This window comes from Cervus elaphus, chromosome 9 (genome assembly GCF_910594005.1).
Source record: "Cervus elaphus chromosome 9, mCerEla1.1, whole genome shotgun sequence".
Lineage (NCBI taxonomy): Eukaryota > Metazoa > Chordata > Mammalia > Artiodactyla > Cervidae > Cervus > Cervus elaphus.
Window position 1 is genome coordinate 34,691,222 of NC_057823.1, and position 26,324 is coordinate 34,717,545.

General features: G+C 37.1%; 1 protein-coding gene and 1 pseudogene across 2 annotated transcripts in view; both read right to left on the bottom strand.

Moving 5' to 3' along the window:
* Nucleotides 1-6,237, bottom strand: part of LOC122700741 — a 53,802-nt pseudogene extending 47,565 nt beyond the window's left edge.
* Nucleotides 1-26,324, bottom strand: part of LOC122699862 (protein FAM170A-like) — a 309,029-nt gene that overhangs the window by 101,072 nt on the left and 181,633 nt on the right. The window lies entirely within an intron of this gene.

A 26,324-nucleotide genomic window follows, 5' to 3' on the forward strand; every position in this document is an offset into this window, starting at 1 on the left:
ATAATAATGGTAATATTATTGGTACCCCTGTCCTCTTAAATAAGTCTTAGGAAATGAGACATCATTGGCTGTAGCATTAAGAAGGGATAATGAAATTGAATTTATTTACTCATTCAATTTTGTATTCCTGCACCCAATGCATAGCTGCTGAGAATCTATGTGTCTTGTGAATTTTTCAAGGAAAAAAATAATTTTGATCTCTCTTTTCATAGAAATTACATTCTAAGTGGCCTATACTGTGGCATAAATGGATAAAATCACAGAAGACTTTCAGTCAGTTAAGTACCATCTCAGAATATAATTATGTATCTGGGGAGAAAGAGGAACATGAATATCACAAAGAATGCTGTCTCTTATGTTATTTACTATCAGGACTTTCTCTGCAAGACCCTTTCTTCTCAGACAAGTGTAATGCCAGACACAGCTACACACATTTTGAATAAAGCAGATAGTACAAGCTCAAACTCACCAGCTATTGGAGTCTTGGTGTTTCTTGCTGCTACTATACATTTCTGAATTTATGAGTAGTAATATATGAGTAAATAGTTAATGACTAGCTCTCTGGGGGGAAAGGTACATAGCTATAGATCTACAGATATAGATTTATAGAGATACATCACAAAAGTGTACTAATGTAAAGGATATGAAGCACACAATCTACAATAATAAAATATATTCATTATTGTAATATCCACATAGCCAATTAATTCTCATAATATTTTAGTTGATTTTTCCCAACCTCTTAAAATTGTTGCCAATTTATAGCTTCAACTGATGAACCAGTGTAGTTGCAACATGAATGTTGGTTGATATTTTTCTTTAATGAGTAAAATGAAAGTGAAATAATACACACATTGGAACTTCACTCATTTGTCAATGATGTAAGCTACTGTTTGCTGAAGAGTTCTCTAATACTGAATAACATTTCCTCTTTTTTGTGTGTGCTATAAGAAAAACTATGACAAACATAGACAGTATTATTAAAAAGAAGAGACATCACTTTGCCGATAAAGGTCCATACAGTCAAGCTACGGTTTTTCCTAGAGTCATGTACAGATGTGAGAGCTCACCCTTAAGAAGGTTGAGTGCTGAAGAATTGACACTTTCAAATTGTGGGGCTGGAGAAGACTCTTGAGAGTCCTTTGGACTGCAAGGAGGTCAAACCAGCCAATTTCAAAAAATATCAACCCTGAATAATCTTTGGAAGGGGACTGAGGCTGAAGCTGAAGCTTCAATACTTTAGCCACCTGATGCGAAGAGCAGACTCATTGAAAAAAGACCTTGATGCTGGGAAAGATTGAAGGCAAAAGGAGAAGGGAGTGGCAGAGAATGATAGAGAGCATCATCGACTCAATGGACATGAATCTAAGCAAAATCTGGGAGACAGTGAAGGATAGCGGAGACTGGCATGCTGCAGTCCATGGGGGTCTCAAAGAGCTGGATATGACCTAGAGACTGAACAGCAACAATACATAATGTAACACTTATAGACACCATGCACTAGGAAGTTTAATCTGCATTATTAACATTGTCCCTGTCATTTTCAAGAGAAAAAAAAAAAAGCACCTTTCTTCCTATTTCAAGCGTCTAGCATGATGTCACCGAATCACAGTTGGTTCGGAAAAGATACAGTTACCCACAATTTTGCAGTATTTCTTCCTAAGTGAAAATGCAAAGGAATAGAGGAAAACAATAAAATAGGAAAGACTAGAGATCTCTTCAAGAGAATTAGAGATACCAAGGGAACATTTCATGCAAAGATGGGCACAATAAAGGACAGAAACAGTATGGGCTTAACAGAGGCAGAAGATATTAAGAAGAGGTGACAAGAATACCTAGAAGAACTATATAAAAAAGATCTTCATGACCCAGATAATCATGATGGTGTGTGTCACCATCATGAAGTGTGATAATGATGATAATCCTGAAGTGTGAAATCAAGTGGGCTTTAGGAAGCATCACCAAGAACAAAGCGAGTGGAGGTGATGGAGTTCCAGCTGAGCTATTTCAAATCCTAAAAGATGATGCTGTAAAAGTGCTGCACTCGATATGCCAGCAAATTTGGAAAACTCAGCAGTGGCCATAGGACTGGAAAAGGTGTTTTCATCTAATCCCAAAGAAGGGAAATGCCAAAGAATTTTCAAACTGCTGCACAATAGAACTCATTTCACATGCTAGCAAAATAACATTCAAATCCTCCAAGCTAGGCCTAACCCGTATATGAACTGAGAACATCCAAATGTACAAGCTGAATTTAGAAAAGGCAGAGGAACCAGAGATCAAATTGCCAACATCTGTTGGGTCACTGAAAAAGCAAGAGCGTTCCAGAAAAATATCTACTTCTGCTTCATTGACTACACTAAACCCTTTGACTGTGTGGATCACAATAAACTGTGGAAAATTCTGAAACAGATGGGAATACCAGACCACCTTACCCGCCTCCTGAGAAACCTATATACAGGTCAGGAAGCAACAGTTAAAACTGGACATGTAACAATACATTGGTTTCAAATTGGGAAAGGAGTATGTCAAGGCTATATATTCTTACCCTGCTTATGTAATATATACTTAACCTATATGCAGAGTACCTCATGGCAAATGCCAGGCTGGATGAAGCACAAGCTGGAATCAAGATTTCTGGGAGAAATATCGATAACCTCAGATATGCAGATGACACCACCGGAGTAGCAAAAAGCAAAGAGGACAGTGAAAAAGCTGGCCTAAAACTCAACACCCAAAACACTAAGATCATGCATCCGGTCCCATCACTTCATGGCAAATAGATGGGGAAACTGGAAACAGAGACAGACTTTATTTTCTTGGGCTCCAAAATCATATAGATGGTGACTGCAGCCATGAAATTAAAAGACACTTGCTTCTTAGAAGAAATACTATGACAAACCTAGACAGCATATTAAAAAGCAGAGACTTTACTTTGCCAATAAATGTCCATCAAGTCAAAGCTATGGTTTTTCCAGTTGTCATGTACAGATGTGACAGTTGGAATATAAAGAAAGCTGAGCATCGAAAAATTGATGTTTTTGAACTGTGGTGTTGGAGAAGACTCTTGAGAGTCCCTTGGACTGCAAGGAGATCAAACCAGTCAATCCTGAAGGGAATCAACCCTGAATATTAATTGGAAGGACTGATGCTGAAGCTGAAGCTCCAGTACTTTGGCCATCTGACGTAAACAGCTGAATCACTGGAGAAGACTTGGAAAGATTGAAGGCAGGAGGAGAAGGGGTAGAGGACGAGATGGTTGTATGGCATCATCAACTCAATGCATATGAGTTTGAGCAGGCTGAATGACATCACCAACTCAATGGACATGAGTTTGAGCAAGCTCCAGGAGACGGTGAAAGATAAGGAAGCCTGGCATGCTGCCGTCCATAGGGTTGCAAAGAGTCGGACATGACTTAGTGACTGAACAACAAGAACTATCAAATAGATTGATGCAATGAATATAAATAACTTCACAATAGAAGAGAGAAAACCACCCTAAAATCAGAAAGCAGTAACTTTTGAGTTAGTTATAACTTCTATAATTTAATTTTGAATGATAGTTGTTTTAAAAATGGCTTACAAAGTTCCTGAAAATTTAACAATCAGCTCTCAAGAATGCTTGTGAACCAGCTTTAGCACAGCACTGCTCATGAGCTTCTAGTAAGTCCCAAACACCTGTATACCCATAACAACCTTTGTGGTTTGCTAGGAACTTCCCAGATTTTACCACTGAAAGTCCCGGATTCCAAGAAACTCTTTAGCCATAGGCAAACTGGGACACTTGGTTATCCTAACCCATGGACTATCCAAAATTGTTATGTAAACTGTCTCGTCACTAATAGAGCTTGATTCTTCCTCTGAATTTAGAGTGCTTACAAATCTTGCCCCAGCTGTTTGCTAGGATGATAGACTCTGTAAGATAAATTATTGTCATGGTCTCAGACACTGTCAGATTTTAAATAGCAAAGTTTTCTCCTCTTCACTTCATATTTGTTATAATTCAGGTACACACAGCCTAAGTTCATCACCTCCCTCTGGTTTATTAAAATCAAGTCTTCAGAATCATTAAGTCCTCTTTTCCTCATATAAATGAGGTCTCCAAATATTCACTTGAAAGAGCAATTCTGAAATTAAATAAGGTTATATTCATACAATGCCTAATAGAGTTGTTCATAAAGTAGTAACTATCAAAATAGTATTCTCAGGATTACTCCCAGTTCCTTCTTGAACCAAACATTTACTTTCCCTGGCAGCCCCTGCTGAGAGCTCGCGTTATCTCACTGTTATTTTTCAAATTGAACTCATATTCACATCTAGAAAGAACATGGGACTACTGCTTGCCAGAGTGAGCAATACTTCCCACCTTGATGCTATCATGTTAGCTGGAAATCTAATGTAGGAAAAGGAGGGTAAAATGTGAGTAGTAAAGAATTCTTCATTTTTTTCTTTTTTTTTTTTTTTAAAGGAAATCATTTACAGAGCTAACTTGAGAGAGGACCTAAAAGATAAGCCATTTGTCTAGAGTAGAGGTCAGCAAACTTTGACCAGCCAACATTCTGCTGTTGTAAATAGCTTTATTGGAACATAGCCCTGCCAATTCATTTACATACCGTCAGTAACTGCTTTGGCACTACAAAAGCACACATCTTTGGATAGTTGTGACCCAGACAAAATGGCCTATAAAGTCTATATATTCACTGCCAGGTCCTTTATAAAGAGAAAATATTTGCCAATTCTCAATGCAGAAATACTTTAATAGTTTTGCCTGGGTAGGGGCAGATGATCTGGGAAAGGGAAATGCTGGTCTCCAGCTCCTTGCTTTTCAAACCAGGAAGAGCTCATGCTCTTGTTTCTCCCCCATATAAGGCACCTAGGCTATTGCTGTGAATGCGTTCACCTAGAATGCACGGGAGATGAGGACTAAGGCTACTTCTCGCTTTAACAGAATTTTCTAAAACCAAAGCCAGAGAGAGTCCTAAGAGCCTGCACTGTCAGATATTGATATGTTTATTCTGAAAATGCTGGGATGGTTTCTGTTTGCCAGGCAGCTTTCGGAACACCATCATCATTTTCCAAAAATTGTATCTGAATTTGCTGACAGTGAATGATTAACAAGTCCTATCGCCCTGAGCCAAAATTAAATTTGCTCTTTCATGAAAAAAAATTCATCTTGTGCAGAGGAGTAATCATGAGTATATGCTACGAAATTTTTATCATAGGCTGAGATTTCTACAACAAAATGAAGTATAATAATTTGTTAGTGAAAAAAAATGTGTTAATTATACTGTTATTATTATATTGTGCTTCATTGGAAAGTTGTTTGAATTAGAACCATTTCCTTCTTAGTTTTTACATTTTTTTTCTTATGTTTTCATAAAATAAAACCAAATCATCATGATTGTTAATTTGGGGAAGTATGCTTTAATTCATAGGCTATAAAATTAACTTAGACTATCTGGATTATTACTATTCAATAGTTTTTTAAAGTATATTTAAATAAGAAACCACATTCTTGCCTGCTGCACTGGTAATAATAGGTGTATGAATTGGGAAGCTCTCCCAAGTTTGAATATCACGAGTAATTTTTTAAAAGAAAGTCAAAAGTCTCTCTTGTTGAGTAGCTGTCCTTTAAGGGTTTTCCAGTGGAAATGACAGAATTATTGAGCCAGGCCCTGGAAAGTGGTATGATTCCACCCTTCACAGAGATATGAGAAGAAAAAAAGCCTAGGAGAGAATGACAATCTACCTAACTGGCAGATCTCCTTTTCTGCCTCAGTGCACAAGTGTGGGGATAAGGGTGGGGGAAGCAAGTTGGTTGGGGGGTAGGGCCAGGCCTGAACACGTCTGCGTAAGTTGTCATCACGATTCAGGGCTCGACCACTCACGGCCACCTCTAAGCACCACAAACACACACATATGCACACATACTGAGTCATTCATGGCTTCAAGAAATTTAAAAGTTAGCTAAAAGTAGTCACTCACAAGTTAATCTGAACTCAACACAGGTAAATACTGACTAATTTTCCTTCGCTCTGACTTGCACAGCCCAAAGCATGATCCCAGTGGAGCAGACATCCATCTTTATATTGTTACTCTTGACTGGGCTTTAAGCAAAGTCAGTTTTAACTTATAGCAGAATCTTGGGGGTGCAGGGTGGGAAGAAACGATAGGGCCTGATGAAAACCATAAAGGAAATGGGTCACCTGTTCTCTGCTTTAGTGCTCGTGGCGTCATCGATGACAACAGAAGGAAAAGAAATCTTTCTTGTTAAAACCATCCAAAAAAAAAAAAAAAAAAACCATCCCCAATTTTGAGGGCCAATAATGTCCTATTCAAAAAGTATTCCTTCACCTACAGAAGCAAAATTAAATTCTCTTTACTGAAGTACTCAGTAATTCTGATTACAGCTTCATTTTAGCAATTGTTACTCTGTGTGACTGATACATAATGAGACATACATATGATTTGATTACAAGTGAGAAGGAGGCAGGGTTTGGGAACAGCAGCAGACACTTGATCATTTATTTGTGAGAACCAACTCCCTCTCTTTTGTTTTGATCTCTGTAAATAAACTTCTTTGTCATTCCCCTAAAAAAAAAAAAAAACAACTATATACTATATACAAACTAACAGCCACAGATTTTTAAACAAAGCACTAGTGATTTAAGATCTTTAAAAACTGAGCAGAAAAAAAAAAAAAACTGAGCAGAAAAGTAAACACAAAATGAGATTCACTGAAGCTATTTTTCAAGGCAAAATGTTATTAAATTGGTGAATGCTTATTTATAGACATAAGTACAACTATGCTGATCATGCACTATCAATGTGGCATCTTTATACCAACAATTTGATGAATGTTTATTGAATCAGTTAAAAAAGAAACTATGACAGGCATGACACTTATTTAGTGATATGAAGAAGGCCAATCATATGGACAGACCTTGCTCAAGAGATTACATTTTAGTTCCAAAGTCAAATACCTATCCTGTGTAGAGGGGTAATATTCTGAACATTAAATTGAGGTTAATTTTTCCTTTAAAAAATATTGTGAAAGACTTCAAACATTGAGAACATTGACACTAATATAAAAAAAGAAAAATGTCCATAAATTCATCATGCAGCTAAAACTATATTTGTCTCCTCAGAAGTATAATTTCACTAAACATTAGACATTTACATGTTGATGTTGAGATAAAGATAGATTTCACTCATTTTAACTGCTGAATACATATCATAGTTTATTTTTCATTCCTCTATTAGATGACCAGATGATTTCCACTGAATAAGGTTTGCAATTCTAAAAAAATTTCTCACTGCAATGTGATCTCTGAACGCAGAGCCAGTAGTATCTATTAATCAGGAAGAGAGAACATGATGCTTAGAAGAAAAAAAAATAATTGCTTGGACTTAATATTTAAGACACATTTTAAAAGCTCTTGTCAGAAATAATAGTTTGGAGAGAAATTCATGTATTTGCAAGATTCAGAGCTATGGGACTGCAAAGAGGGCCTTGGAGAGATTAAGAACCCATACTCTGAGAACTATAAAACACTGATGAAAGAAACTGAAGATGATGAAAAGAAATGGGAAGATACCCCATATTCTTAAACTGGAAGAATAATGTTAAAATATCCATATCACACAAAGCAACCTTAAGATTTAATGTAATCCCTATCAAAATATCCATAACATTTTTCATAGCATTAGAATGAATAATCCTAATATTTATATGGGACCACAAAAAACCCCAAACTAACAAAGCAACTGTGAGAAAAACAACAAAGTTAAAGGTGTCAAACTCCCTACCTTCAGACTATATTACAAAGTTACAGTAATCCAAAGAGCATAATATTGGAAAAAGACAGACACACAGATCAGTACAGAAGAATACAGAGGCTAGAAAAACCCACACACATATGGTCAATTCATTTATGACAAAGGATGCAAAATACACAATTGGAAAGATACAGTTTCTTGTGGTTCTGGGAAAAGTCAACAGCTTCATGTAAAAGAATGAGGTTAGAACATTTTTCACACAATATACAAGAATAAATTCAAAATAGATCGATGATCTAAATATAAGACTGGAAACCTTAAAACTCATAGAAGAAAACACAGGCAGAACACACTTTGACATAAGATGTAGCAATACATTTTTTACTCTATCTCCTCAGATAAAACAAACAAAAATAAACTAGCAGACTCTAATTAAATTTTGTACAGCAAAGGAAACCATTGACAAAATGTAAAGACAAGCTACTGAGTAGGAAAAAGTGTCTGCAAATGATTTACCTGATAAGGAGATAATATATAAAATATACAAAGAACTCATACAACTCAATATCAAAAACTGGCAGTTTCTTGACGGCTTGGTGGTTAGGTTCCTGGCTTTCACTGCCACAGCCCAGGTGCAAGCCCTGGTTGGGCAAATGAGATCCCACAAACTGCTGGCTGCTAAACAACAAACACCCAAAAGCAAATATATATATATATATATATATATCAGTTCAGTTCAGTCCAGTCGCTCAGTTGTGTCCGACTCTTTGTGACCCCATGAATTGCAGCACGCCAGGCCTCCCTGTCCATCACAAACTCCTGGAGTTTACTCAAGTTCATGCCCATTGAGGTGGTGATGCCATCCAGCCATCTCATCCTCTGTCATACCCTTCTCCTCCTGCCCCCAATCCCTCCAAGCATCAGGGTCTTTTCCAATGAGTCAACTCTTCACATGAGGTGGCCAAAGTATTGGAGTTTCAGCTTCAACATCAGTCCTTCCAATGAATATTCAAGACTGATCTCCTTTAGGATGGACTGGTTGGATCTCCTTGCAGTCCAAGGGACTCTCAAGAGTCTTCTCCAACACCACAGTTCAAAAGCATCAATTTTTTGGCTCTTGGCTTTCTTCACAGTCCAACTCTCACATCCATACATGACCACTGGAAAAACCATAGCCTTGACTAGACAGACCTTTGTTGGCAAAGTAATGTCTCTACTTTTTAACATGCTATCTAGTTTGGTCATAGCTTTCCTTCCAAGGAGTAAGCGTCTTTTAATTTCATGGCTGCAGTCACCATCTGCAGTGATTTTGGAACCCAAAAAAATAAAGTCTGACACTGTTTCCACTGTCTCCCCATCTATTTCCCATGAGGTGATGGGACCAGATGCCATGATCTTAGTTTTCTGAATGTTGAGTTTTAAGCCAACTTTTTCACTCTCCTCTTTCACTTTCATCAAGAGGCTCTTTAGTTCTTCTTCACTTTCTGCCGTAAGGGTGGTGTCATCTGCATATCTGAGGTATTTGATATTTCTCCCAGCAGTCTTGATTCCAGCTTGTGCTTCTTCCAGCCCAGCGTTTCTCATGATGTACTCTGCATGTAAGTTAAATAAGCAGGGTGACAATATACAGCCTTGATGTACTCCTTTTCCTATTTGGAACCAGTCTGTTTGTTCCATGTCCAGTTCTAACTGTTGCTTCCTGACCTGCATACAGGTTTCTCAAGAGGCAGGTCAGGTGGTCTGGTATGCTCATCTCTTTCAGAATTCTCCATAGTTTATTGTGATCCACACAGTCGAAGGCTTTGGCATAGTCAATAAATACACACACACACACACACACACACATATATATATATATATACACACCAGAGGAGGCAATGGCACCCCACTCCAGTACTCTTGCCTGGAAAATCCCATGGACGGAGGAGCCTGGTAGGCTGCAGTCCACAGGGTCACTGAGAGTCGGACATGACTGAGTGACTTCACTTTCACTTTTCACTTTCATGCACTGGAGAAAGAAATGGCAACCCACTCCAGTGTTCTTGCCTGGGGAATCCCAGGGACGGGGGAGCTTGGTGGGCTGCCATCTATGGGGTCGCACAGAGTCGAACACGACTGAAGTGACTTAGCAGCAGCAGCAGTGGCATAATAAATATACACAATTTAAAAACGGGCAGAAGACCAGAATAGGCATTTTCCCAAAGACCCACAGACGAACAATAGACACATGAAAAGATGCTCAAGATCATTAATCATTAGAGAAATGCAAATCAACAACCACAGTGAGGTATCATCTCACACCTATCAGAAAGGCTATCTTCAAAAAGACCACAAATAAAAAATGTTGGTGAGAACATGGACAAAAGGCAACCCTTGTGCAGTGTTGCTACCAATGTAAACTGGTGCAGCTACTATGAAAAATAATATGGTGGGTCCTCAAAAAACTAAACAGAACTACTATAAGATCCAGCAACTCCACTCCTTGGTATATTCACTCCTAGGTATATCCACTCCTTAGTATATTTCCAAAGAAAATAAAAACACTCATTCAGAAAGACATATGCACCTCAATGTTTATAGCAGAATTATTTACCATAGCCAAGATATAAAAGCAATTGAAGTGCACAGCAACAGATGGATGGATAAAGATGTATGTGTGTGTGTGTGTGTGTGTGTGTGTGTACACACATATACATCCAAATGGAATATTACTCAGCTGTCAGTTAATGGAGGGGGGGAGCTTCCCAGATGGCACTTGTGGTAAAGAACCTGGTTGCCAGTACAGGTAGACATAAGAGATGCAGGTTTGATCCCTGGGTCTAGAAGATCCCCTGAAGAAGAGCTCCACTCCAATATTCTTGCCTGGAAAATTCCACAGACAGAGGAGCCTGGCAGGCTACAGTCCATGGGGTCAAATAATGAAATGTTTGTACTTGAAACAACATGGATGGACTCAAAGGGAACTGTGCTTACTGAAATAAGTCAGGCAGAGAAGGAGATACTTTCTATTACCACATATATGATAAAACAGAGACAGACACACTGATATAGGTACAAAATATCAGTGGATATACCCGTGGGAAGATTTATGAGGGAGGGGCAAAATTGGATAAAAGATAAAGAGGTACAACATACTAATTATAAAATAAATAAGCTATAAGGAGATTGCACAGCATAAGGAATATAGTTAATATTTTATAATAACTTTAAATGGATATATATCTACAAAAATACTGAATCCCTTTTGCACACCTGACACACTGTATATCAACTGTAAGTTTAAAAAAAGGACAAAAAAGAACAGAAAGGGACAGGAGCACTCTCTCTAGGAGCACACGCTGAGCAAAGGCCATGTGAGCACAGAGAGAAACAGCTGTCTATGAGAAACTGTAGGCCTTCAGGGTGACCTTGGACTTCCCACCTGCAGAAGTATGAGAAATAAATGCCCGCTGTTTAGACCACCCAACTGAAGGTAAGAGGTTGCATTTTCTTTCAATGACAATCTGAATACCTCTGCATCTCTTTTCCATATTTTTGATGAATCTTCTTCCTTGATTGTTACCTTTCTTTCTAGAAAGCACTTTCCCTTGTTAGGGCCTGAGACTGTTCACTTTGACTGCTTACTGACAAAAATAGCTAAGCAATGTTTGTTGACTAAATTTCGTAGAAAATATCCTGAAAACGCTGTATTTGGTTCTTTTTATTGTGTAAAACCAGGGCTTCCCTGGTAGCTCAGATGTTAAAGCATCTGCCTGCAATGCAGGAGACCTGGGTTCAATCCCTGGGTCAGGAAGATCCGCTGGAGAAGGAAATGGCAACCCACTCCAGTACTCTTGCCTAGAGAATCCCATGAGCCTGGTGGCCTACAGTCCACAGAGTCGCAAAGAGTCAGACATGACTGAGCGACTTCACTTTATTGTGCATAACAATTTTGTTTTTCTTCCTTTCATGTCTTACGTGTCCTCAGAGCACCCACATTTTTGGTCTTGGATATCTGGACTTCCCTAGAACCTGAAGGGAGTATTTGGAGTTCTGGGATATCCTAGAATGGCTTTAGCACTTCAAGAGAGGAGGGGAAAATTCAACTACAGAAAGAAAGTGAACTAAATGTCAAGATTAAAGAGGAAGTGAGAAGGTTCCTAGAAAAGCAAGTATCTTTTTTTAAAAATCCCCTCACTGCGCCCAAAGAACGCAGAGTACCTGTGAGGAACAAGATAGATACCTGCAATTTGAACACAATGCTCCTTACTCTTAGGAGCCATGACCAAGGGTCAGCAACCTGGCATAACCATGACATTGACAAATTAACATTTCTGGGGGGCTCCCGCTTTGGAACAGATTCACTTGGCTTGAGCCCCTCATCAGTGACCATAATGGACTGAACAACCCAAGTTCTTCTTCCACATTTCCTGCATTACCTAATCCCAATCTTTGTGTTGGAAAGGTGGCTCTGAGAAATTGCTAATATTGTGTATTCTGCCAAAAGTGATGAGAGGGTAGCTGGGTTAAATTCAAGATAGAAAAGTAAACAGAAATTACCAATTACTATCACTTTGATTACAGTAGCACACCTAGCTCACAGTGTCATTATTGTTTATGTATTTTATATATAGGAGTGTGTATCTGTTAATCCCAAACTCCTAATTTATCCCTCCTTCCCCTTTTCCCTTTGGTAGCCATAAATTTGTTTTCTATGCCTGTGAGTCTGTTCTTATTTTGTAAATAAGCTCATTTATTACTTTTTAGATTCTACGTATAAGTGATACAATATTTGTCTTTGACTCACTTCATTAGGAGAAGGAAATGGCAACCCACTCCAGTATTCTTGCCTGGAGAACCCCGTGAACAGAGGAGCCTGGTGGGCTGCTGTCCATGAGGTCGCACAGAGTCAGACACGGCTGAAGCGACTTAACATGCATGCATGCATTGGAGAAGGAAATGGCAACCCCCTCCAGTATTCTTGCCTGGAGACTCCCAGGGACAGAGGAGCCTGGTGGGCTGCGGTCTATGGGGTCGCACAGAGTCGGACACGACTGAAGCGACTTAGCAGCAGCAGCAGCACTTCATTTAGGATGACAATCTCTAGGTGCATCCATGTTGCTGCAAATGGCATTATTTCAAGATGAGAAATTATGAAAGAAACAGGACTGTGTCTAGGATCTTTCTATTCACAGAGATTTGCAGACTTGATATTTAAATTCAAATACTATTTTATAGCAGGCTATATTCTTTAAGAGGTAAACAGCTTTTTCACATGAAAGCTTATATGATCACTGTGTGAGGAGTGTAATTCATATAATATAAGGTTTTAAAATACATCATTTTACTTTAATGTCACCTTGCAGCTGCTAGTCACATTATTACATACTTATCAAACCTATGTCATTATCACATTTTGAAGAAATGAATCCTAATCATAACTTGCAATCCTGGAATATAAAAGACCCAAACATGCGCAGAAACATAAAAGAAACCAAATCTTGTGAGTGTTCCATATAAACAAACCTCCACTAAGGACTTCCCAGGTGACTCAGTGATAAAGAATCCGCCTGCCAATGCAGAAGATGGGAGTTCAATCCCTTGGTTGGGAAGATCCCTTGGAGGAAGAAATGGCAACCTACTTCAGTATTCATGTCTGGAAAATTCCATGGACAGAGGAAGACTACAGTCCTTGTGGTCGCAGAGTCAGTCATGACTGAGCAACTGAGAACACTCATGCACACTGAGGTACTACAGAACCTGTCCTGTGGAACTAACTAAAGGACTGCTGTGGTCTGATGTTTCCCTTTGACTTGGGTCTTTTGACTGACATCCTTTACTAAGCAACACTTAAGAATGCAAAGCAATGTAGGCACCCCCTGCACTAAAAAAGGTTATTTCCATGAGATAACACAACTGGCTCCATTTTTTATTTTCTTCATTACTTTGTGTGAAAATATGCAATGTAATACTGAACAATTATTTAAAACATTAAATGTACATCTACTTTGTTTCCATATCTTAAACATAACCAACTTATAGTTCAAAAATTACACTTTTATTATATAAAAATGGCCAAACAAACCAGCTTAGAAGTCCAATAATAAACTTGTGTTTTAATCATAGGTGAAGCATATTAGCAATCATAGATGTATTTGTGGTATTTATTTTAATGTTAACTATTCAAATCCAAGATAGGATGTGTTATAAATCTTTGTTTACCTATTTTTAACTTCTCACTTTTTTTTTCTCTCTATAGTATAGCAGCGGAGAAGGAAATGGCAACCCACTCCAGTATTCTTGCCTGGAGAATCCCAGGGATGGAGGAGCCTGGTGGGCTGTTGTCTATGGGGTCACACAGAGCTGGACACGACTGAAGCGACTTAGCAGCAGGATAGTATACGAGGCAATGTTATACATTCTTCTACATAATACCTAACATCCTACATTTCTTATTTTTAAAACTTCAGTTGCTGATATAACAAGAATTGTTCCTCTTTGCTCTCTCGTGGTATCTTTGTTGTATACTGTTCAGTCACTAACTCATGTCCAACTCTTTTCGACCCCATGAACTACAGCATGCCGGACCTCTCTATCATTATCTCCCTGAGTTTCCTCAAACTCATGTCCACTGAGTCAGTGATGCCATCAAACCATCTCATCCTCTGTCACTCCCTTCTCCTCTTGCCCTCAATCTTTACCAGCATCAGGGTCTTTTCCAATGAGTCAGCTGTTTGCATCAGGTGGCCAATATATTGGAGCTTCAGTTTCAGCATCAGTCCTTCCAATGAATATTCAACTTAATTTCCTTTAGGATTAACTGGTTTGATCTCCCTGCAGTCTAAGGGACTCTCAAGAGTCTTCTCCAACACCACAGCTTGAAAGCATCAATTCTTTGGCGCTCAGCCTTCTTTATGGTCCAACTCTCATATCTGTACATGGCTACCGGAAAAACCATAGCTTTAAATATATGGACCTTTGTCAGCAAAGTAATCTCTCTGCTTTTTGAAAACACTGTCTAGGTTTGGCATAGCTATTCTTCCAAGGAGCAAGAGTCTTTTAATTTCATGGCTACATATAATGTCATTATTGCATATACTGTTCTTATATATGTAATAATCATATAACAGCTTATGTCTACAAAGAAACTTCCAAAGGGCAGACAACTGTTTTCCACTATAATTTAAAATTTTTTAAATAGCTTTTATTATAGCATGCCCCATTTATATATACAAGTGATAGCACTCAGCAGTGGATATAAACTATTAAATTTTCAGAGAAAAGTGAATATCAGCTATTAGCATTACTTCATTGTGAGAGCTCTCTATTGCATATTAAAGATTTCAGAAATGTGATTATTATTTTTAAGAGATCAAGCTTTTGTACAACAAAGGAAACTATAAGCAAGGTGAAAAGACAGCCCTCAGATTGGGAGAAAATAATAGCAAGTGAAGCAACAGCCAAAGGATTAATCTCAAAAATATACAAGCAACTCCTGCAGCTCAAGTCCAGAAAAATAAATGACCCAATCAAAAAATGGGCCAAAGAACTAAACAGACATTTCTCCAAAGAAGACATACAGATGGTTAACAAACACATGAAAAGATGCTCAACATCACTCATTATCAGAGAAATGCAAATCAAAACCACAATGAGGTACCATTACACGCCAGTCAGGATGGCTGCTATCCAAAAGTCTACAAGCAATAAATGCTGGAGAGGGTGTGGAGAAAAGGGAACCCTCTTACACTGTTGGTGGGAATGCAAACTAGTACAGCCGCTATGGAGAACAGTGTGGAGATTTCTTAAAAAACTGGAAATAGAACTGCCATATGACCCAGCAATCCCACTCCTGGGCATACACACAGAGGAAACCAGATCTGAAAGAGACATGTGCACCCCAACGTTCATCGCAGCACTGTTTATAATAGCCAGGACACGGAAGCAACCTAGATGCCCATCAGCAGACAAATGGATAAGGAAGCTGTGGTACATATACACCATGGAATATTACTCAGCCATTAAAAAGAATTCATTTGAATCAGTTCTAATGAGATGGATGAAACTGGAGCCCATTATACAGAGTGAAGTAAGCCAGAAAGATAAAGACCAATACAGTATACTAACACATATATATGGAATTTAGAAAGATGGTAATGATAACCCTATATGCAAAACAGAAAAGGAGACACAGATGTACAGAACAGCCTTTTGGACTCTGTGGGAGAAGGCGAGGGTGGGATATTTCCAGAGAACAGAATTGAAACATGTATATTATCTAGGGTGAAACAAATCACCAGCTCAGGTTGGATACATGAGACAAGTGCTTGGGCCGGGTGCACTGGGAAGACCCAGAGGGATCGGGGAGAGAGGGAGGTGGGAGGGGTTATCAGGATGGGGGATACATGTAAATCCAAGACTGATTCATGTCAATGTATGACAAAAAGCACTACAATATTGTAAAGTAATTAGCCTCCAACTAATAAAAATAAATGGGAAAAAAAAAGAAAAGATAAAAAAAAAAGAGAGAGAGAGCTCCACACTGTTCTCCATAACAGCTGTACTAGTTTGCATCCCCACCAACAGTGTAAGAGGGTTCCCTTTTCTCCACACCCTCTCCAGCATTTATTGCTTGTAGACTTTTGGATAGCAGTCATCCTGACTGGCGTGTAATGGTACCTCATTGTGGTTTTGATTTGCATTTCTCTGATAATGAGTGATGTTGAGCATCTTTTCATGTGTTTGTTAGCCATCTGTGTGTCTTCTTTGGAGATATGTCTGTTTAGTTCTTTGGCCCATTTTTTGATTGGGTCATTTATTTTTCTGGAATTGAGCTGCAGGAGTTGCTTGTATATTTTTGAGATTAATCCTTTGGCTGTTGCTTCGTTTGCTATTATTTTCTCCCAATCTGAGGGCTGTCTTTTCACCTTGCTTATAGTTTCCTTTGTTGTGCAAAAGCTTTTAAGTTTAATTAGGTCCCATTTGTTTAGTTTTGCTTTTATTTCCAATATTCTGGGAGGTGGGTCATAGAGGATCCTGCTGTGATTTATGCCGGATAGTGCTTTGCCTATGTTCTCCTCTAGGAGTTTGATAGTTTCTGGTCTTACATTTAGATCTTTAATCCATTTTGAGTTTATTTTTGTGTATGGTGTTAGAAAGTGTTCTAGTTTCATTCTTTTACAAGTGGTGGAACAGTTTTCCCAGCACCACTTGTTAAGAGGTTGTCTTTTTTCCATTGTATATTCTTGCCTCCTTTGTCAAAGATAAGGTGTCCATAGGTTCGTGGATTTATCTCTGGGCTTTCTATTCTGTTCCATTGATCTATATTTCTGTCCTTGTGCCAGTCCCATACTGTCTTGATGACTGTGCCTTTGTAGTATAGTCTGCAGTCAGGCAGGTTGATTCCTCCAGTTGACAAAATTCAACATCCATTTATGATTAAAACTCTCCAAAAAGCAGGAATAGAAGGAACATACCTCAACATAATAAAAGCTATATATGACAAACCCACAGCAAGCATCACCCTCAATGGTGAAAAATTGAAAGCATTTCCCCTAAAATCAGGAACAAGACAAGGGTGCCCACCCTCACCACTACTATTCAACATAGTGTTGGAAGTTTTGGCCACAGCAATCAGAGCAGAAAAAGAAGTAAAAGGAATCCAGATAGGAAAAGAAGAAGTGAAACTCTCGCTGTTCGCAGGTGACATGATCCTCTACATAAAAAACCCTAAAGACTCTACCAGAAAATTACTAGAGCTAATCAACAAATATAGTAATGTTGCAGGTTATAAAATTAACACACAAAAATCCCTTGCATTCCTATACACTACAATGAAAAAACAGAAAGAGAAATTAAGGAAACAATACCATTCACCATTGCAACAAAAAGAATAAAATAGTTAGGAGTATATCTACCTAAAGAAACAAAAGACCTATACATAGAAAACTATAAAACACTGATGAAAGAAATCAAAGAGGACACAAACAGATGGAGAAATATACTGTGTTCATGGTATATTGGAAGAATACTGTCAAAATGACTATGAATCAACATTTAAAATGAGAGTAGATTTGCAAAGTAAGAACTGCTATGTTTACAAACATCATTCATTTCTCAAGCATTCTAAATCAAATTAACCATCACTGGGTAGGACATCTATTTATCTCTAGAACAGTACATTTTGCAAATCAATATATGGTTGAGTAAAGTATGAATCAGAGAGCTCCTGAGACAAAACAGGATTCTGCTTGTATATTGTCCTGCTTCACATGGTGAACAATGAGAATCCATAAGTTCCCATGAACAATGAGAAACATCTGCTAAATAGTAATTTCAAAATGTCCCCATGGACACTGCTTTCTGAGTAGTATATAAGAAAGCTTTGATCAGATGCAGCTTAACTGAAAATAAAATATCCCTTATGCCAAAAAGGCATACTTTAGGATGGCAAATTCTGTAGAATAGGAAGACATTTAATGATTATATTTAAAGGAGTCCATGTTATATACAGATTTGGGTGGTGGAATTGCTCAGTCGTGTCCAACTCTTTGTGACCACATGGACTGTAGCCCACCAGGCTCCTCCATCCATGGGGTTTTCCAGGCAAGAGTACTGGGGTGGGCTGCCATTTCCTTCTCCACAGATTTGGGTAGAACATTAAAATGATTATTTACAGCTTTATTTTGAAGTTATCAAGTATGAAGTGAAGTGAAGTCACTCAGTCGTGTCTGACTCTTTGCGACCCCATGGACTGTAGCTTACAAGGCTCCTCTGTCCATGGGATTTTCCAGGCAAGAGTAATGGAATGGGTTGCCATATCCTCCTTAGTTATCAAGGATAGTTCATATATTTATATGCAGTCTACATGTTTTTTTAAGCAAAGGAGGGATATGATGGCCTATACTCCTTAAATGATTAATACATATTTTAAAAAGCAGCTTAACAAAGAACACGTGTCATGTTGTTTTTTTAATTTGTATTTCTAAAACGTATATCTGTAAATGGATTGGTATCACATTTCTGCTATTTTTTTTTATCATTTTTGTTATTGTTAATGATCTAATGGCATGGATGAGGCTATCACATCATCAGTCATAAGAATTATATTAAAAATACTTTTTTGTTGTTACAGTTATTTGTTAATATCATTTTTATACTAGTTTTACAACAATATTGAAAGAAAGTTTTCCCAAATACCCCCATCCCCATATATTCATAGCCTCCCCCATTATTCACTTCATTCACAATAATTATACTTCTGTTTTTTTTTTTTTACCATAATGAACCTACACTGACAGAGCATAATCACTCAAAGTTCACAGTGTACCTTAACATTCACTTGCAGTGTTACATTCTATGGGTTTAGGCAAATGTATAATGAAATAGATGCTTCACTGCCATACAGAATATTTTCACTCACTTAAAAATATTTTTATAGCTCCAACATTTCATCAACTGACAGCTTATGATCCAAAAAGTTCAAGTATTTATCTACCTATGGCATTTCTAATGATTTCATCTAAGACCTGATGGAAATTTTCAAACCCTATGTAGAAAGACCTTTATCTAATAAGATGAATGCATTTCTCCTTGTCATCTCCTTTGAAAGCTTATGTAATATTTCAAATTATTGCAAATGATCATGAACTCATTGGAAAATATAAAATTAAAATACTAGTTTAGCTGTACATTGAGACTTTCAAATGGCTGTTTCTAAAATTTATTATTAATAGCAGCTATTTTTTACTAGATTTTGTTGGACCATGGTGGTAGTTGATTTTTTTCTGAAAATTCTTTTTCTTTGTATTTTCTTTGTATTTTCAAGTTTATAACTGTAAAATTCAATAAAATTTCTCAAGAATGGGATTTACTTGGAGTTTCTGTCCAAATTCTTTTCATATGCTATTTTAAAATACCCTTATAACCTTTCAAATAAACTTAAGGGGAAGGTATAATTCTCATTTTGTAGGTAAGGAAAAGGACTCAGAGAGTGATGTTACCATCATTTGAAGTTCTATAACCAATAAAATTCATTTATCATTGAACACAGGCATACCTTGATTGTACTCATTGTACAAAAAAATTAAGGCAATAAAGTTTGGAATGTTTTATTTTCTACCAAGTAACAAAAATATAGAGATTATCTTGGAAATACAACGTTGAGTTTAGTTTTCATTCCTGCAAAGAAGCAACATGTAGTTTCTCAAACTCCTTGAGTCTATGGTATCAAAAGAAATTGATTCTAGAAAGGGACTGGGAGAGATCTCTGGCCTACCTTGGTCTTTTACTTTCGTTTACCGTAAAATCTAAACTACATTTCGATTGCCCTCTCCTTTAGTTTCATGGTACCTTATAGCTTCCTATTCTTCAGGTTTTGTCTGACATACAATTTATGATTATTCTGACTTTTGCCTAAAAGCAAAGAGTCTCTGGAGATATTCTATCTATCTCCTTTGACTAGTAGGTTAGTGTTGCTTTCAGTTCAACTAGTTTCCATTTGAGAATACACATTTAACTTCATCAAATCCTAGATTTTCATTTGCTAAAGTCAGTAGAAAGTGGCATTTTGTAGGTCTTTGACTGACTGAAAGGGCTTCAGTAGCTCAGTAGGTAAAGAATCCGCCTGCAATGCAGGAGACCCCGGTTCAATTCCTGGGTTGGGAAGATCTCCTGGAGAAGGGACAGGCTACCCACTCCAGTATTCCTGGGCTTCCCTAGTGGCTCAGCTCGTAAAGAATCTGCCTGCAATGCAGGAGACCTGGGTTCTATCCCTGGGTTGGGAAGATTCCCCTGAAGAAGGGAAAGGCTACCCACTCCAGTATTCTAGCCTGGAGAATTCCATGGACTATATAGCCCATGGGGCCCCAAAGAGTTGGACATGACTGAAAGACTTTCACTTTCACTTTCAACTGACTTAGACATTGACATTGAGAACTTTGGTTAAACACAGAATTTGTATAGGCCCATTCAAAAAAATTTTTTTACCTTTATACTATTTCTCTTCTCAAATCTATTAAGAGTTTTCCATCACTATTACCCTAGCAAAAACCCAGGTATACTCATTCAGCTGACAGATATAACCAGAGTTTGAACTTTTAATACATATGCTCATGAAAAAAAAAAAGAGTGAATGAGACAAAAATAATTTTATTATTTCTATGGCTGCTTGATTTTCCTAAGATATATATGTTTTATTTAGTGTCCCGAGTCCAGGAGCCACTGCTGATTAAATCATTATAGTATCATTTGTTCATTTGCTACTTTTCCATGGTTGACTTAAACTGTTGTTTCTAAAACTTTTGTTTTTTCCTTAACAATTTTCTTTCTGGTGACTGATCTCCTAAAACCAGGCAAGGGCCACTAGAATAGTATATGCCTTTGTTTACAAGGCTTTGAGCTATCTGGGACAAATCAATTATACTTGGATCATTTAGGTTTTAGAAACTTAACAACCTCTTCCAACTTGTTCAACTTGCCATCCTAGAGTTTGGGTAAAACAGGTAGTAAGGAGCCAGGTATTGCCTTGGAAGGACTCAGAAGATTAAATTCCACTTGAATCAAGATGGTACTTACTTTTGCTTTCTAAGCAGTAATCCCAGAGAGGAAATGACTGAGAATAAATCTAGTGCTCAGGTAAAAATAAACACCGACCAATAGAAGGCAGGAAGACTCAAATTACCCCTGATGATTAACAGCACCAGCATGAAGCTGCTATTGACCAAGGACAGAAAGGTTTTTGTAAGCAGAACCTCAGGAAAGAGATAAGAAAGAAAAAAAGTAATTAAGGAAAAGTAGTATTTAGCTGTTTCTTTCCTTTGCCATTACCTACTCTTCAAATTAAACCATTACTCTCCTTCCTCTTATTCTCATTGTCTATGTTCCATGCTTAAAATTCAAAGGTGATGTGTCTCAATGAAGAAAAGCAGGCTGAGCTGTCAGGAGAGGAAAGGAAAAAGTTGCTAACATGATGCAATGCAGCTAATGAGTGTTAGGATGAGAAATTATATAAAGAACTGACTTTCTTTCCAGGCTTATTCTATTCCAGATCAATTCTTTGCCACTAACAGACTTTCTCCACTGTTCTCCTTCCAGAGAATCCTGAATTCTGAGAAAGCAAGACTCTAAGTATATTGGCCACAAGGCTAATTTGCTTTCTGCATATCTACAGAAAAAAATTTTTTTTCTTTATACTGAAAAAATGTTTCCCAGAGACATCCTTGGTGGTCCAGTGATAAAGAATCTGTCTTCCAATGTAGGGGATATGGGTTCGATCCCTGGTTGGGGAACTAAGATCCCACATACTATAGGGCAACTAAGCCTCCACGTCACAACTAGAGAAGACTGCACGCTGCAACAGAGAGTCCACATGCTGCAACAAAGACCCAGCACAGTAAAAAAAAAAAAAAAAAAAAATGTTTTTTTCCCAGAATCAATAAATATAATATATATGTGTTAAATAACTGCAGACCAAATACAACAGGTTTTCACAGCTTAAAAATATCATACTGATAAATTAACAACACCATAATGCAGAATTCAGCCTGCCATGGTGAAAGGGCAATAGGGACCAGAGCCTATGGAGGCTAAAGGGAAAACAAGATATTTCTAGAAGATTAGAAATTATGTTTGATGTTCAGAAATGATCATGGTCATTACAATGTGTCCATTAAGTCTTTAGAGTTATAGAGATGGCTATCAGAAAGACCTACGATGTTCCCAACCTTTAGGCAAATGAGGTGTCCGGGATTTACAGATCACTGGAATTCTACAAATGAATGAAGTATTTATAAATAATATTTCAGAAATAGGTTACCAAACATATGCCTAAACTGGGCCGTCTGATGCCCCAAATTTCTCCAAAATAAATCAACTCTGTTGGCTTGATGCTCTGTAACATTTTGTGCTGTTAAAATTTGTTTGGGTTTTAGCTGAATGACAAGTTACAGACTGACTCCTACCAGTAGGGCCAATGGAGAAAAGAAACTGGTGGCAGGGAATGTCTGAGAAATGGGGAGAAAGGGACCCCACTGATGTGAAAAAGGCAATGTATCTCACAGGTGGGTGGTTTGACTACTTCCTAAGTTGATTAAGAGGAAGACTTAAAGGGGAATCACCATTATGCTCTAATATTTTTTATTATGCTAGAATTGAATGGTTAAATTTTAAAAATACCTGATTAAAAATTTTAATTCCTGATATTTTATTTGGAATGATAAGAGGAAAAGTGCTATACTACAATGACTTATTTTTCCTTTCCCCTGTGTTCATAGTGGAAAATTCCAAAACTAACATGGTCTATAAAACGGTATATGTAGATCGTATCTTTATACTGAATCATCAAGCAAGGAAAGAAAAGACAATAGACACTGTCAATGAATTTTCACAAGTCCACAAATTGAGTTATTCATGTTACAAAAAAATATTGTATTATAATGTATGTTTATCATATAAGCATAGCTGGTAAATAGCTTATAACTATTATTATTTTGCATCCTAAAAAGACTACAAGCTAATCTTACAGCTACCTGAAACCTGTAATTTTGAATGACACTCACAGAGAATACAACACTGAAAATTTTTTTTAGATACTAATCAGCCAGAGATGCATGAGGCTTGCTTGAAATTCTAAGAAATTCACTATTTTGAAATTTTAAAGGTAAAAGCAGTAAACTTTCAAACAAATATTGCTTGTAAGCCTGAGATAAAATTATGTGCTATATTTTTGCCATACAAAAGCAGGTTTCAGGAACACAGTCATTTGCTCTTTTTGAAGACATTCCTAGTTTTACAATAAAGTCACACAACTTATGTTTTGCCCTGTGTGGTATTTTGAGTTTACTGTCAAAAGAGCCTTTTGACATCAAATTAGAATACATCGAATTAGACCCCACTGTGACCTTTTCTTTCATCGGAACCTTCCAAGCATAATACACTTTAATACTGGAGTTGCATACAGATTCAGCAACTAAACATATGAACATTAAATATAAATGCCTGAAGACAAACCAAACTTATGCACTGTGACAACCATTAAAACTGTGTTGCATTGCCTTCCTTTCTAATCACTGTAAGCTGGAGGAGTAGGAAAGGGGATACTCTCATGGCTGAGAACCAGATTTTCCTCTATTTCTACAGAGGTGTGTGACAGCTCAAACTTTATGAAGATCATGAGTCACTTTAGGTCCAATCCCACATATTTTTTTTCCTTTTTTCTTTGGCTTTTAGACCATATTCCATCCATATTTCATAACTTTTGAGTGCTCTGCTTGTTTTATAAAAAAACTGAGTTCATTATTGCTGGGTTTCCAATAATGCTGTTCACCTCTTCTTCTCAATATGACAACTGTTCTTCAATCCTCTAGATATATTCTTCTAGATCAGCATTATCCAAAATGATGTGATAAAGCTGTCCTATGCAGATTAGTTCTGAGATCTGAGTTAAGAAAGACTGAATTCTAGATTCTCCTCTTTTAGATCTGAGTTAGGAAAGACTGAATTCTAGACTCTACTCTCTTACAGAGTCACCATATGCATTCCCCATTAAAGATTTATTTAATTTTCACAGGTAATTAAAATTAAGAAGAAGTAAAATTGCTATATAAATGCATGCTTATCAAATTTATTTGATTATAATTATTTCCCATAACACACATGAAAATCTTAGGGAACGATATAGTGACAGGAAATACTATCTCGGATTCTAATCTCTTGAACAGCTGCAACTCTTGACTATTGGCCTCTTACATGCAAACTATTCAAAAGGTATACTATTAACAAGAAGATAGTATTCAGAGTAGAGCCAGTATTCTGAATTACAGACTTAGAGAAAACTGTGGTTTTAATTCCTTCATATCCAATAAGCATAGGCTGCAGTGACTCAGAGATTTCCCACCAACACATAAAGTTAAATGAAGACCTTTGAAAGCTTTCCTTATTTTATAGGCATTAAAATAGCCAACTCCTCTTTTGTCACTCACCTGGAGATTTTCTCTATACAAAATAGAAGAGACCATATAAAAATGGAGTATAATGAAAACTTAACAACCAGCAGAATTGGACCTTATCAAGTAAAATGGCACAGTTTGAGCAAATAAGCTATGTAATACCAAACAATATTTTTAAAATAACACTTTTAAAGTAGTGGAATCCAGCTGCAGATAAACAACTTCCTGAAAATTGCCCCTTATAAGCATATAGGTAGTTAAAAGACTGATCTTAAATGGCAGCTCTTCTTCACAAATAAGTCTCAGAGAGCCAATTAGAGATTCTTAAAGAGGATATAGTATATTTAAGCCAAGAGTCTTTCATGCCAGAATCCTATTTGACTGTAGACATAATATATAGAACATAGACACAACACACATATACACACACTTATTGTGTATTTCAGGTTTGTAGTTTTTTTGGTATGCTCAAAAAATATTTCCTTTTTATGTTAAGGATAGTCTATTCCTATTTTGCACTATAGTGGAATCTAGCCATGAGTTCTCTTTATATAAAAATAAAGACTATGTTGAGCATCTCTGCATTCTTTAACATGGTAAGCTCCTTCCCATTTCAGGATCTTCAAGACTCTTCTCCCATTTTTATGGGCTTCCCCTACTCTTTTTTTCAAGTTTTAGCATAAATTTTCTTTTTCAGGACAGTTTTCTCCAAATTCTGAAGTTAATCTTGGCACCTATTTTTACTCCTTCATTGCACTCTATTTTTTCTTTTGTAATACTTGCTGCAACTATAATTAACTAATTATTTCTATAATTATACATTTTGTGATTATCTCATTATCTAAAGTATTTATATTAAGTTCATAATTATGATCCCAGTTCTTAGGATACCAAGCACATAATATGTCACCAAGATTTTTTTTAAATAAATAACAGAAGGGAGTAATTATGGTACCTTTTAGTTTTAGTCTACATGAACATACTTATGAAGGTATTTTGCTGTAGCATTTACACTTTATCATCCTCTGTTATTTCCATTTTATCAGAGTGTTCAGTAACCTTCCTGTTCTCTCCTCAGACAGTTCTTGGTAGATAAGATAACTGAGACACTCAGGATAGCTCCACCCTCTTGCTACTACTAGTCAAATGAAATTATGATCCCCTTGTCCTTTGTCAGAAAGGGCCAGTACAATAGTATTATTCTTCTCTGCTTTGCACAATTTTCCAGTTAACTCAAACAGGAGTTTCTCTCTCCTATCCATGAGAATAGACATCTCTTAGCAGTTCTGAATTCTTTTCCCAGTTACTCTCTAAAGATTATACTTGGAGAACTGCTGAGTCCAACGCAGAAAATCTGAGATTGGGAAAGATTTCTAACTTAAGGATAAGCATCCTGCAAAGCTGGTTGTCAGTGGTTTGTATAAATATATTAATGTTTATGCAAAAAATGATGAGATAGATGGCACTGCTGATGTCTTTAAAGGAGACAAACTGAAACACAAGAAAGAAATAAAAAACAACCCAATCAAAAAATGGGCAGAAAATCTAAATAGACACTTCTCCAAAGAAGACATACACAAGGCCAAAAAGGACATGAAAAGATGCTCAACATCACTAATG